The sequence below is a fragment of the Schistocerca nitens genome, chromosome 2, assembly GCF_023898315.1.
Source record: "Schistocerca nitens isolate TAMUIC-IGC-003100 chromosome 2, iqSchNite1.1, whole genome shotgun sequence".
In the NCBI taxonomy this organism is placed as follows: domain Eukaryota; kingdom Metazoa; phylum Arthropoda; class Insecta; order Orthoptera; family Acrididae; genus Schistocerca; species Schistocerca nitens.
Genome location: NC_064615.1, coordinates 10,692,679 through 10,701,506, shown reverse-complemented (window position 1 = coordinate 10,701,506; position 8,828 = coordinate 10,692,679). Strand labels below are relative to the sequence as shown.

The window sequence follows — 8,828 nt, the reverse complement described above, 5'->3', positions numbered from 1 at the left end:
TCAAAGTACCTCTACATTAATGAAATCAAATCTGAATGTTGTCTCAGAAACATGTTAATTACTTTACAAAAAGACAGTAGAATATTGCTGGTATCGAGAGGTTCAGGTGAGCTGCTGTAATGGTTACGTAATTCAAGTACCATTACAACATGAATAGTAAAGATGTAGACTGTCAATAAAGTCAGTTTTATTTAAAAAGCTTTAAGAGTTTTCATATAAAAAAACAGAGACTTTATTTTTGAGCACACTCTCTTCGTATAGAGAGGTCTGGAAAAATGTAGACACTCTTTGACAGTCAGTATTAATGGAACAAAATTACGTACCGTCACAATTCTTGCACAGGGGGAAGGTTATTTTATGCGACCCCATTAGCGGATCAGCACCGTCAATGCCGCTGAACTGTTGGCCAAACTACGACTGTCCGTGTTGCTGGTGTGGTAGCTGCACAGGACGCCTCGATGGTATCTCCCAGCTCGTTCAGTGTAGCTGGCTTCTGTTGATAAAGTTCATTTTTCAAGGTAGACGTCAAGAGGTGGCAACGGCCTTGCCGCAGTGGATACACCGGTTCCTGTGAGATCACCGAAGTTAAGCGCTGTCGGGCGTGGTCAGCACTTGGATGGGTGACCATCCAGGCCGCCATGCGCTGTTGCCATTTTTCGGGGTGCACTCAGCTTCGTGATGCCAATTGAGGAGCTACTCGACCGACTAGTAGCGGCTTCGGTCAAGAATACCATCATAACGGCCGGGAGAGCGGTGTGCTGACCCCACGCCCCTCCTATCCGCATCCTCCACTGAGGATGACACGGCGGTCGGATGGTCCCGGTAGGCCACTCGTGGCCTGAAGACGGAGAGAAGTCAAGAGGCGTAAGGTGTGGAGACTGTGGTTACCCTTAACAGCTTCTCTTCGACCTGTCCATCTTCCAGGTAGATTTTCTTCCAAGTAGGCTCTGATATCTCTGTGGCAATGAGACGGAGCGCCATCTTGTTGCAGATAAAATCTTTAATTTCCAAACACTTCTCGGGTGGAAGGTAAAATGGAGGTTTGCAGCTTATGAAGATACACCTCACCGGTTACGGTAGCTTCGAAGAAGAGTGGGTCAGTCAAATATCGCGCCATGACAGACCACACCACACGTTAACACTCAGTTGATTAACATGTTTGTCCGAGTGAACACGAGGATTTTCAGGTCCCCAGTTCATGCAATTGTGGCGGTTTACACTACCATTCAGTTTGCATGCCTCTTCAGACCAGATAAGCACCCCCTGCAAATCATTCATCCTCGCAAATATGCCTTCAAACCACTCACAGTATTCCATCCTATCGGTCTGGGTAGTCCTCGTTTATAGCGTGCAGCGATCTTGGGAATGTGCACTTTCCACTTTTCAGCCTTGAGAATTTGTCGTACGCTTGATGGGCTTCCCCACTGTCACATGCACCCCGCTTCACAGATTTTTGAAGCATCGTAGTAAAATGTTGCAACACAGCAGCAGTGGAAACTGGGCTTGATGTTTTCGGTCTTCCAGACATTTCCTTACGGTCATTCTGACCAGTACTATCGGCTTCAAATTTATCCCGAATCCGATAAATTGTTGTACCTGTTGGTGGTTGAGTTTGGTACACATTACGCCATTGCCGCTGTACCTCCACCACGTTTCCGTACTTGCAGTACCACTTAAACACGGCCTTGAGCGTTGTTCAAACGACAGGCAACGATCTCACTTCATTCACTGCTGCACTGTCATCTACTAGAAAACGCGCGCCAAGATATGTTGTTGCCGGCCGAAGTGGCCGTGCGGTTAAAGGCGCTGCAGTCTGGAACCGCAAGACCGCTACGGTCGCAGGTTCGAATCCTGCCTCGGGCATGGATGTTTGTGATGTCCTTAGGTTAGTTAGGTTTAACTAGTTCTAAGTTCTAGGGGACTAATGACCTCAGCAGTTGAGTCCCATAGTGCTCAGAGCCATTTGAACCAAGATATGTTGAGAAAACAAACCGAGCAAAATTGCAGTGATATGTCATTTTGCTCCAAAGATATAAACTATCAAAGAGTGTCTTCATTTTTGTGGACCCTCTGTATACATGCAAATTCCGTGGTGTTAACATTACATAACGTTTTTCTAATACTGTAATCATTTGTTTGTCGGCATAGGTGCATCTCATCTACCGATCACCGCCACGTTCGGATAATTCCTTCGTGGATCGTTGTATTTTTTGTCTTAGGTTGTGATTGTTAAGAAAAAATTAGATACGTTGCGTCGTTTCCGACTTAACTAGCACTGACGTTAGCCAATCATGTCCTTGCGCACACAAATTCAAGCACTTGGCCCCGCTAAACTGCGGCAGTACACAAGCACCTCTGGGTCCCTGATTTACCGCTTGTTCCAATGCTCATTATCAGTTAAAGTGTGCCTTCTTCGAAAGCGAAAAACTTATGGTAGGAGAACAGAAGCTACGTTTGCTCGATTTGAAGAAACATAACGTAGAACACTTTTGGCGACACTCTCTCTGGCAAGCTACTTCAACTTGCGCGAGCGACTTCCTGCTTGGCTAACTTGGATCCTAATTAAATTGGAAACAGCGTTACGTACACAATTTTTTTGTTACCAGTTATTTCTCAGCTTAACCTACCCTGTAACACACTTACAAGCTTTCCAGACTGTCTCTGGCACACCTTATTCAGACTTCACTATTTCCTTCTTTACCGATGTTAACAAACGCACAATTCCTCATAACACAGATTAGTATTATTTGAAATTATTTGAAATAATAATGGAAAAATTCGTTATTTTAATGAATATAATCAGTAATACTCTGCTTACACTTCAATGACTGCAAAAATTCCAACAGAAAGAAATTGTTCATTTATACAGTATGGAAAACTAGGGAAATACACTGTAAAATCACATGCGTATTTGAGGAAAGCAGATCGATACAATAAACAACAAATATTTGAAAAAAAAAAGAAAGATATGGCCGCCGTAAACCCATAATGCGACTTCATTTATTTAATGACTAGTTACAATAGTATTTTCATCTTCCGTTTAACGCATGCAGTTCACATTGTGTTCCTAGAGCGAGCCATTTTATCATTTACCAGGAAGCCTTAAGATGGTACAAAGCTGAATTATTTACGTACTCCCAAAAATACGAAATAAGCTTGTTCATTATTGAAAAATCAAGATGCATTTGCATATCACAGTGTGACTACATCTACGTGACTGTGACTGATTTCACTGTTTACACCACACAGTAATGTTTTCCAGTAAATTAGTCTTCTTAATCCTGAGTGATGCATTTCATAAAGAGATCGCTTCAAAATACAATGTTCTCCGGATTCTTTCCACTCAACAGCTCTTTGTCAGTAACAATATAAGATAATGCAGTTAGACCAAAGTTATAGAGCACAGTCATTATAATTAAAGTTAAACTTTCAAAAAGCTGTACAAATTACACCACTGGTCAGAATGACGTCAAATTGCAATAGAATACTATCTAAAAGGGGAGTAACGTATGACAGAAGAATAAAATAGTCTGTAAATTGATCAATAGATGGCGCTGTATGTGCCAGAATACGTAAATGAAAGTACCTGTCACGCGCACAACCCATTGTAGTTCGTATAAACACGCCGGGTGCACGGCTTTTCCTCCTTTGGCGTCTGCGACGTTCGCCCTGATTGTCTCAATGCAGGACAGAGCTCTGCTTGTAAAGCTGTATTACAAGAATGATGACTGTGCACACGTCGCTCTGCAGAAGTTCCGACACTGAACGCTTTGAAAAAAGACGTTGGTCCGATGACTGCCGTGGGTCTGGAGTTAATGACTCGGAAATTCGAAAAGCCGGGTACTTTTGGTGTGCAGCCTGATAGAGCGAGGAAACGAATTGATTCGACGTCAATGGAAGCAGTGGCCATACCACAGCAGTGCAGGAGACGAGAGGTGGTGTGGAAACGTGTAGTGCACGCAGAATTGCCCGAACATTGGACATATCCGTGAACACTCGGCGTAAAATCCTACGAAACATCCTTCTTTGCTATCCGTTCAAAATTACCCACGTGCACGACTTGCTTCCTGTTGACCGGCCAGCAAGACAGACCTTTTCTTCAAAAATTTCTTGCTCACATGGAAGTGGACAATGATTGGCGTGGAAGATTTTGTGGACAGACGAAGCCCACTTCCATCTGATAGGGTACGTCAGTACACAGAATTGTCCAATATGGGCAACGGAAAATCCACACGCAAATCAACACCTGTACTACCACTTCATCCTCTTCACGCGGCTCGCTACTGCCTGGTCGTCCCGGTCACCTGATCTTAACACGTGTGACTTCTGGCTGTGGGGCTATCTGAAAGATGTTGTGTCCAGTGTTACGATTGCAAACTTAGCTGCATTGAAGGCGCGCATTGCGCAACACATTCTGAACGTGACCCCGGAAACATTTCGATCAATTGTGGAAAATGCTGTTTCTCGATTTCAACTTGTTGCAGAAAACGATGGACAGCATATTGAACGTGTTTTGCGCCAGTTACACCGAAATTAATAATCCGATTTGATTTTGATTGATGCTTTTTGTGTGGTTTTTGGCCTCAGGACAATTAAAAAGCGATTTTTCTCGTCCGATGTGGTATGATCTTGCCGTCGTGGATGGGCTTACATAGCTAACAGTATCACACCTGTACACCCATGCACACGGAGTAGTACAGTTTGTTTAACGTCAAACGTACACCTTAGGCATTGTTGTATGATTCATTTGTCGTTTGTAGTCGACCCCTGAAATGAAATGACCACTATTAAATTACGATGCTCACAGCGCCTTCTATTGCTACAGTTTGTAACTATTTATTTTTCTTCTACCATACGTTTCCCCCTTCTCCGATAATATTCCGTTGCAATTTGACGTCATTCTGACCAGTAGTGTTATTTCTACAGCGGTTTGAAAGTTAAGCTTTAATTATAATCAAATTATTTCTACAGAGGTTTGAAAGTTAAGCTTTAATTAAAATCAACCTGTACAACAGAATGAAGAAAATTAAACAATCTTCCTCCACGTTTTCGATTCAAAACAAAGGGGCAGGATACGTGACAGCTTCTAAGGAAATTACGAAACCTTGGCCAAAATAATAGATTCACATATTCACGTAAAGCTAAACACGTGGACATTCTTTCTGTGTTGGTAAATAACACAAATGTACAAAACCACTAACAAATGATATTTTAAAACAGTAATCATGTGAAATAAGATATAGCCGTAGTTTTATTGCTTTTGTGTGCGCATTTATACGCTACTCAAATGTTAGGCATGATTTCGAAAATAAATTCGGCAATAGCATATCTTACAAGTGCGCACACGTAATATTCCGCCTTCGAAACACCACAGAGTGATTTACGAAAATATGGCACATAACGGTACAACGTGGTACAGCAAAGAGCGTTAAATAATGTGCCACAGCCTCCCTATGTAAACTCTGTCTCTTTGAGACAGACGGAGAAATCACTCACAACCTCTGTGAACAGCTTCCATCGATTGTTTGCAACTGTCAGATGTTTCATTAGGTAATTTATATTACGGATTCATCCGTTGCATACTGAGCGCTTGAGATCTTCGGATGGTGTAAGGGAGTCTGTGGTAACTTGAACATGGTTCGGTTGCCATTCTAATTATTTAATTGTTTATCTCGCAATGCAGACACCAGGTGGTCGATTACGATCGCAAGTGACACCACACGGAAAACGATACGAATGGAGCAAGATTCGAAATCGAACATCCGGTGCACAAAGTGCTGCAATTTTTTCTCAGAAATTGACTCTGAATTACAGCGTTCATTTCGCTGCCGTGGTTATCCGAATTGAATTTCTACAGAAGACTGAGAGAGGACTGTTGTTTGGCGTGGCGCCGTATTAAGGCTCTTCTTGTTACTCACCTGTCGGAAGAGCTCGCCGTTCGGCGCACCCGAGAATGTAGGAAACGGAGCTAATAGATTTTTAGATTAATATCTTCGCCCGCTACCCGGCGACCGACTTACATGAGGTGAAAAGGTTAATGGCGGAGCGTGACATGTATGCTGTTCGGAGAACTGTAATTAAGAACTTTTAGTAACGGTCCATTGTACGAGAAATTCACATTAACGAGCTGCCTTCATCACCACAGTTCGGGATCACGATTAAGTATAAATAGCGGGGTATAGGGTTACGAAGAATATTAATATAAAACTAATTAATCTTATGTAGTAAAAGTACGTACCGTACTACAGCTTCACCGTTTCGGTAACGAGTGTGGAAACAAAGAAACTAAATTAGTGGTTTATTTTTTCAATACGTAAGTGTCTGCATCAGGGATTCGGAAGAATTTTTTTGTTCGAAGATTCAGTGAACCCGAACAAGAGGCGCACATCGGCGAACTGTTCGTCAGTACACCTACCCGTACTGTTAACGTGCAACTGTCACCGGTGCGGGAAAAAAACAAAACCAAGAGAGCACAAAGCAATTCTGCTAGGAAGCTTGAGGGCGAAGAGTGAAGTGGGCATCAGTGTTGTCGACAGTACGTGCCGTGAGCGGATAGAACAAGCTCGTTTTCAAACAAGCGCATACAATCGACATTTGTTCTGTTGTGCAGATATTTTCACTACATTGTCGATACGAAGATAAAGGGAGGGGAGTAAAAATCAAACCAAATGCAAATACTCTGTAACGAACCACCTCAGAAGACCAAGGGTCCCTTCTACCAAAGACCTGGTCCACTCTGCATTTTTCACAAATCAATCAAAAGTTATGGTTTGGTGGAAAAAGGTCGGTTCAAGAACTCGTGGTGGACTGATTGCACAGCACACTCCTGGTTTCCCATCAAGCTCTTCATGTAACTGATGAGGAGTTTCAGGACTCTAACGTTGATTGTGTTGCGATGTCAAGAACCCCGATAGATTCTTAACTAGAAAAAAAAACGTATTAACTCTCCCTCTAAAAATATACACGCACACACCATCAACTCAAAAAGTTTTGTGATTGGATTATTAAGAAATAGAGGAAGAAAAGAATGGTAGTTTTAATGCTTAGTTGTTCTACATAGTCTCTCGAAGATGAGTACAACGCACAAAACGTTCATGCGACTACGTGAAACTGTAGAAAAGTCCTCTGGGATGTTATTCAGCCCGCACGCCACATAGGTTTGAATATCGGCTATCCGGTCAAAGCGTTGACTCTTCATGTCAGTTCCTGTACTTTGCGTTCTATGGTATGTTCGTGCTGTTAACAGTAACTGTTGTCACCTGAAATGATTTTTTTTTCCAGAAAAATATGTCTGCATTTTGTATTTCAACAAGCGGTTTCTGTCCAGGAGTCAAGGTGTGCGGCAGAAACTCTTCACACAGTTTTCTCTTTTGCAGAACGTTCTGGAGAATTTCTTGGACACTTGCTTTAGATACATTGCTTAACTGTGATTTGTGACACAAGGCGCGACGTACCACTCTCTTATAGGTTCCTGCTAATAATTCCGGATTATAATAGGACAGTGCTCAACAGGATAATAATGTGGAAAATCCCTCGGAAGATTGAGTTGTTCTGCATGTTCGTCTGACAAACATCACTTCTCTCCAAAGTTTTATAAATCCTATTATATCTGGTTTATTTACGTTTAAGAGCTAAGTTTATTCGTAAGACACGCTTCTCCAGAACTTGGGGCATCGTATAGGCTTTAAGTCATCAAAATTGCATTACGAAAAAAAAAAAGTTATTGAGATTTAAGGTTTATCTAAAACCTCTGTACCTCTCTGTCTGTTAGAACACGCTAATCTCTTTCATTGGATATTCAAGGTATCTTGAGCATAGCTAGGGGCACCATACAGGTTCATCAAACTATTATTTAGAATGAGAATAGTAACATGAAACGAGTTCATAGTAATGTTTGAAAGACGTATGAAATGTGTGACGTTCCATCTCTGAAAATATTAATACTCTGACCGAGAACAAGTAAAATAAAAATTCTCCCACGAATTATAAACAAATCAGTTCTCGACCATCTGACTGCGAGTTTAAATGTATCCTCTAGCGATTATTCTGTACGCAACAGACAACATACCCCGTCTTGTCGCTGCAACTGCGTAATCAGCAACATGCTAAAATATTTCTAAAAGCAATACTTTTACCCATGCAGAATGCAATACATAGATTAATTGCAACAGTTAATGCCATAATTTATGTTGAATGATCGGGGGGGGGGGGGCGGGGGGGGGGAGGGGGTTGGTCAACTAATCTTAAACGATGTAGATGAAAATGGAAAAAAAACTTTTAATTTACTATATCTCCCCCATGAACCACGGACCTTGCCGTTGGTGGGGAGGCTTGCCTGCCTCAGCGATACAGATAGCCGTACCGTAGGTGCAACCACAATGGAGGGGTATCTGTTGAGAGGCGAGACATACGTGTGGTTCCTGAAGACGGGCAGCAGCCTTTTCAGTAGTTGCAGGGGCAACAGTCTGGATGATTGACTGATCTGGCCTTGTAACACTAATCAAAACGGCCTTGCTGTGCTGGTACTGCTAACGGCTGAAAGCAAGGGGAAACTACAGCCGTAATTTTACCCGAGGGCATGCAGCTTTAATGTATGGTTAAATGATGATGACGTCCTCTTGGGTAAAATATTCCGGAGGTAAAATAGTCCCCCATTCGGATATCCGGGCGGGGGCTACTAAAGAGGACGTCGTTATCAGGAGAAAGAAAACTGGCGTTCTACGGATCGGAGCGTGGAATGTCAGATCCCTTAATCGGGCAGGTAGGTTAGAAAATTGAATAAGGGAAATGGATAGGTTAAAGTTAGATATAGTGGGAATTAGTGAAGT

The 8,828-nt window shown here is 42.4% G+C and overlaps 1 pseudogene; it reads left to right on the top strand.

Annotated features, from left to right (window-relative positions):
- Positions 1–534: 534 nt before the first annotated feature.
- Positions 535–652, top strand: LOC126238541 (5S ribosomal RNA; annotated as a pseudogene).
- The last annotated feature ends 8,176 nt before the right edge of the window (positions 653–8,828 follow it).